A 5,990-nucleotide genomic window follows, 5' to 3' on the forward strand; every position below is an offset into this window, starting at 1 on the left:
TGAGAGTTCTTGACCGGCCAACACTCTGCCCCATACAACATAGTTGGTCTAACCACTACTTTGTAGAACTTACCTTTAAGTTTTTATTTTGTTGAACTTACCTTTAAGTTTCAGTGGCACATTCTTATTACACAAAACACTTGAAGCGAGCCTCCACTTCATCCGCCCTGCTCCAATACGATGCGTAATGTCCTCATCAATCTCTCCATCACCTTGTATTATTGACCCAAGGCACTTTAAACTTCCTCTCCGGGAAATGACTTGTTTATTCAGTTTCAAATCCATGTCTGCTTCTTGGGTAACGTCGCTGAACTTACACCCCAAGTACTCCGTCTTAGTCCTGCTCAGCTCGAAACCCTTTTACTCAAGAGTCTGTCTCCAAACCTCCAATCTCTCATTAACACCACTCCTCGTCTCGTCAATCAGAACTATATCGTCCGCAAATAACATACACCAAGGCACTCCCCTTGTATGTGTCGCGTCAGTGCGTCCATTGCCATGGAAAATAAAAACAGACTAGGAGCTGATCCCTGATGATGATAATATTTTACTGCTAATAAACAACAAATTTCACATTTTAAAAAAAAAAAAAGGTACTTTAACTATATTTCTTTTCCCAAATGTTGAGGTCACTTACAGATTGACTGATTAAGTGACTTAAATGTATGCAAACGTTGGTTAGCCAAGATCCTCCTTATCAAAAAAATAAAATAAAAGATCATTAGGTTAATATTTTCTCTAAACCCTACATTAAAACACCAAATTTCCAATTAGCACAGAATCATGAAAATGCCAAAATGTCCTAAAAACTCCTCAGGAACAGCTTGATTGGATGGTTGTTATGTATCGTTTCTTAATGTATCATATTGTATTGTATTGTACTGTATCATTGTGATATATACAATGTTTGGATAGATTGTATTATTTTCCATCGTTTCATGATGTCATGCACCAATAATATGAAAAATAAACTTGCAATATTATAAAGAAAAAGTAAGGTACGAGGTAGAGTTATTATATACAAATGTAGGGTAAAAGATAAAATAAGATTATCTAATAATATAGAAGGGCAAGATGAGAGAAAAAAATAAGGGAATGACACGACCCCACCAAATCGGTCGTTCCATAAAGTTGCACTTTTCGTCATTACGTAACGACGAATTTAACGATACACTATAATAAAATTTAAGTAATAATCAAAACAAATATTGTATTTAAAGTAACAATACGATACTCCCTCCGGTCCACAATAAGTGATTTTTTGGCCTTTTTTTTGTGGTCCAAAATAAGTAATTTTTTCAGATTTCAAGAATGAATTAATTATTTTTTTCCTACATTGCCCTTGAAGTAAATAATAAATAATGTTGGAGTATGTGTTAGTGAGCGTTTATGTGAAGAGATAGTATAGGTTAATATGGTCAATTTCATTATTAATTAATGTTAAAAAGTAAATTTCTTAATATGTGTAAAAACATTCAAAATATCACTTATTGTAGACCGGAATGAGTACAATACAAGAGGTAACAACCATCCAAACAAGCTTTAAATCGTGCAACTTCCAAGAATAGGCAATTATAATTATTTACAAATAAAAATAAAGAAAGCAATTATGGGAACAACAAAATTAGGATGACGTTGATACGTTATCCTGAAAAATGGACCGTCCAAAACAAGAGCCGCATAGAAGAGAAGAGAAGCGAGTGGGGCCCTGTCCCAATTGCACACCTACTTGCAAGGAGAGTGACAGCTAATAGGACAATCAATTCTTTGGTCCCCCAACTGGAATTTGCAGCAGTCTCCCATTAATTTCTGGCATAAAATAAAATTGAGAAAAGAAAATGAGTAGTCTGTTAAGTGTTAAGACTGCAATTGAACAGTGTGGATAAATCACCTATAAGATACCATGCAAAGCTTCAATCTTTCTGTGCTTACAATAATCTCTCACTTCTGAAGATGATTGCAGTAATTAAGGATATTTTATGTCCATTTTAATAGTGGGTTTCTGATGTCCATTTTAATAGTGGGTTTCTGACATGGCCAATCAGTTTGTGCATATATTATTGTGTCAATGCTTTCCAATATTTTATTACACTTCTTACCCAATTATTGCAGTTCTCTTTCCTCGTCCGATAATATCCCCTCGTCTTCAATTATTAGTCCTGATTTCCAAAAATACTATCTCTCAGATTATTTATTTTTTTAGAAATTCAAGATAAGATTTTTTTTTATCCTTATTAATAATTGTTCTTAAAGATGAAGATTGCACATAAATAGAGTAAATATTCAATGTTGAGAGATTATATCTTAAGATATAAATAAGGGTAAAAACACTCATAATTAAAATTTTAAGGAGCCTGCAAAAGAAAAACACGATAAATAATTTGGGATGGAGGGAATAATAAAAAAATCGATTATGTCAATATAATTGCATACTGATTACGAGGCAAGTAAAATGTCATTTTTTTTATGATAACATACATACCTACAATTGTTGCCAAAACGTTTTTAAGCTAATATACTATTCGGCAGTGTACCTAATGATTAATTTTATTAATAATAATCAAATAAAAATTGTCTAGTATAATATGAAAGAAATAAAAACTTGCAAAAACCATGAAAACTAGTACTCACCTTAGAGAGTTTAATGACCTTTAACATGATGGTACAATATGATATCCTAAAGAAAGAAAAACAAAAAACAATTGCTGTGGTTTATAAATGAATGAATACTCGATTAAAACTGCAAGCATCAAATAAAGCTATGCACATGAGCCAAATATAGTAAAAGCAATATATCATGCTATTCTAGTACTTGTTCCGCAAGCTGCTTCTGTTCATCATCTTTTTAATTAAGGGTCGTACACGCAGAAATGTACATTGTAGTTTGTCCCCATTAACCAATCTTGGACTTTGTATATCCAATGTTGTAAAGGAGTTACACATATATAATAGCCCCCCTATCATCTAAGCTCTTGTATCTCCTCTATCCAACCAATATGGACCACGGTGGTTTTCAATTTTCTTCTAAGACATTTATCAAAAACAAAGAATTTGCATGCAGAATAACATGAGCATTGACACGAACCTGATTGCCTCCAATATAGCAACTACCGTAGCTTCTGTATTTGTAAAGTATCCTATCTCCTTGGCTTGTGCATGAATCAGATCCCCCAACATCACTAGCTAACACATAATGCATATGAACTCCTAACAAGATTGCCTCTTGAAGTTCCATCAGTATTGCATTTCATCCATCCTTCTAGAGGCTGTTCCTAAAGAACCTTTGTGATCTTCAAAGCTAGGGTAAAGCCTTCTAGTAGCTAGTTTGATTTATGAGGGATATGCTGAAGCGATGACCTTCTGATTCTCACTAGATTTTGCACAGTACCATACTGAACATCTGATATATAATCATACTAACAGAAGTAGTGCATCCATGCTTGAATGGGTTTCTTCTCTTCCATAGCTCCCAAATAATTATGGAAGGCATAACATAATAGTACGGTTGCAATCTTGGGTTGACTATAGCTTGCCACCATTTAAGAATGCCCTGATGAAGTTGCTAGACCTGCACAAGAAGCAAAGTAAGAGCAAATCCTACCGGCCATAAGGATGTATTAAAAAGGTGTGGTAAAGTCTCCTAACTCGGATTCTCATAGCACCAATATCCGAATGGGAATGCATACCTCATTCTCCGTAAAGCATCATTCAAAGGCAGTTTTGTTTACCCGAAAAACAGATAGAGTTAAATTTGTGTATGGTTCTAAGGATATGTGATATAATTTGATACAAATCGTATAGAGAAATAGAAATACGTGTATTCTTGACTATAAGAATGAGAATAGTGAGAAGAAGAACGTATAAGATAAAGGGAAATAAATACAAGGGGATATCTTTCAATATAAGAAGAAATCTTTCGTTCCAATCTGCCTCTGCTTACCATCCATTTTTTTCTTTATAGTAGAGGGATCCTACTTTATATACAACAATAAAAAATATGTAGTGGAGAGCCCATGATGTATTGTTTTTTCCCTACTTCCCGCCAGGATTCTCTCCCTTAGTGCGGCTGCAACGGCCTTGTCTGTGAGCTTCGATACTGACTCGAACTCGATATCAGGTCGAGCCATTGGCCTTGACTCGAGCTCGATCCTGACTCGGAGTCTTGATATTCAGGGTGGGTGTTGGTCGGTCTATGCATCTCCGACAACCTTTTGCCTCGTGGTTCGATTTGGTCATGGGCCCGATAATGATACCAAACTGATCCTTGATCGGACTTGGAGCTCGAATCCTGAAACCCCTTTATTCGGACCTCGACCTAACCTTACATAGATACCTTTTGATCAAAGTATTACCGTCTCGATCAGTCCGTATGAGTGACTCAATCGGTTATGACCGTACACAGATAGTCCCCTCGTTTCTCGAAAAAGGATGTGGCGAGAAACGATATGATTTTCCAACAGCTTGATCAGATATATACTGACGTTTACATCGATCTCGACCATGACATATGTGATAGCTGTCCCATCGGTTCGGTTTTACCAAGGCATTTAATGTGTCAGACGGTGGTCGGCCACCTCTGATATTGAACCGTCATTGCTTCAATCTATAAATAGCCTTTCCTTCAATCATTCAAACTTTACGTCTTCAATCTTCCAATTTTTCTAAGTTCCTTTTCGTCTCTTCTGAGTTTTCTGCCTGTAAATCTGTGAGTTTTACTGCAAACTCTTTCTTAAAACACCAAATAATTCCGTTCTTTGTTCACGAAATTTTAAATGGCAAAAACGTCTAAAACTGTTCCGCAAAAAAAGACCGCTTCCTCATCTCGACCTGCTGGTGGCGAGGATGTGGAAGAGCCCCGCCCTGAGGAATTCGTTCCGGTAGGGTGTTCGAATATAGGCGATTTTAAAATTGAAAAGCCTTCTCCGATACCGGGTCGGTGTGAGCTGATATCGAGGTATCAATGTTCAATTACCAAAAAAGTTCTCGATAAAGTCATACAAGAATGCAACTAGGATAATAAACTCGTAGTAATCCCATCGCCTGATGAATCAATTACTACCCACGTCGACGGGTTCTTAAGTGTTTACACTTATTCTTTCACGTTGGGTCCTTTAGACCCTGTCATTGTTGCCTTTTGTAAGAGGTACGATGTGACCCTCGGCCAAATTCACCCTTCCTTTTGGAGGATAGTGATTCTTCTTCGATTTTTCTCGAGCAAGGTCGAGGGGCGTATCTTTACCCTCGATCATCTTATGTGCTTTTATAGTCCCCGACTTTATTGAGGAGGGTTGAACAAGCTTGCTCGCCGAGCAACCAAAGCGCCATTCTCGAGCATAGACAGACCCGGGATCGGGGTTGGATGGGCCGTTTTGTTCGAATCAAAACCTCGGACCTAATCCCTGCCGATGACTTGCCATTTCCTGAGAAATAAAATATGAGCCGTGAGTGAACGTTTCTCTTTGCCCATTTTGATTTTGTGATTGCCTTTTATTTTGTTGATCCATTTTTCTTTCCTTATCACAGCCGTAGCTCGAATGCCGGAACTGATCCCGGATCTTAGACAATGGGTCGAAAGTCTGGTGTTGCAGAGACCGTACTCCGAGCGTGCTTGGGTCGAATTATCAAAGGGTCGATAGGAGGCCCACAGTCATGGTAAATCTTTTTGTCGATTTGTCTCTTCATCGGTTTGTATAGTAAATCTCCCTCTTCCCTTTTATAGGACTCGGGAAAGATGTAGTCATGAGGCCCCCATCTGGTGGCGAAGAAGTTCCTGTCCTGAAGCAGGTAAAAGAAAGGAAGAGAAAAGGCGTATCGGGCTCCCCGAGCTCGGAGAAGAAGAAACCTGCTAAGAGATCTCAAAAGCCGAAGGGGGGCTCTAGTGTTATGACTTCGGAAATGGCCCGCCATTTAAGGGACGAGCCCGAAGAAGGAGAGGAGAATTTAGCCTGCGTACGGGCTAATGTTGTGATTCAACAGTCTTCCAATTTGGT

At 37.7% G+C, this 5,990-nt stretch overlaps 1 long non-coding RNA gene across 1 annotated transcript; it reads right to left on the bottom strand.

Annotated features, from left to right (window-relative positions):
• Nucleotides 1–1,502: 1,502 nt before the first annotated feature.
• Nucleotides 1,503–3,876, bottom strand: LOC107777664 (uncharacterized). Its single transcript, XR_001646246.2, has 3 exons — nt 3,086–3,876; nt 2,632–2,677; nt 1,503–1,809 (listed from the first exon to the last, which is right to left on the bottom strand). It is a non-coding gene; the product is annotated as an uncharacterized LOC107777664 (long non-coding RNA).
• Between the last annotated feature and the right edge of the window lie 2,114 nt (nt 3,877–5,990).

Source organism: Nicotiana tabacum, chromosome 12, assembly GCF_000715075.1.
Source record: "Nicotiana tabacum cultivar K326 chromosome 12, ASM71507v2, whole genome shotgun sequence".
In the NCBI taxonomy this organism is placed as follows: Eukaryota; Viridiplantae; Streptophyta; class Magnoliopsida; order Solanales; family Solanaceae; genus Nicotiana; species Nicotiana tabacum.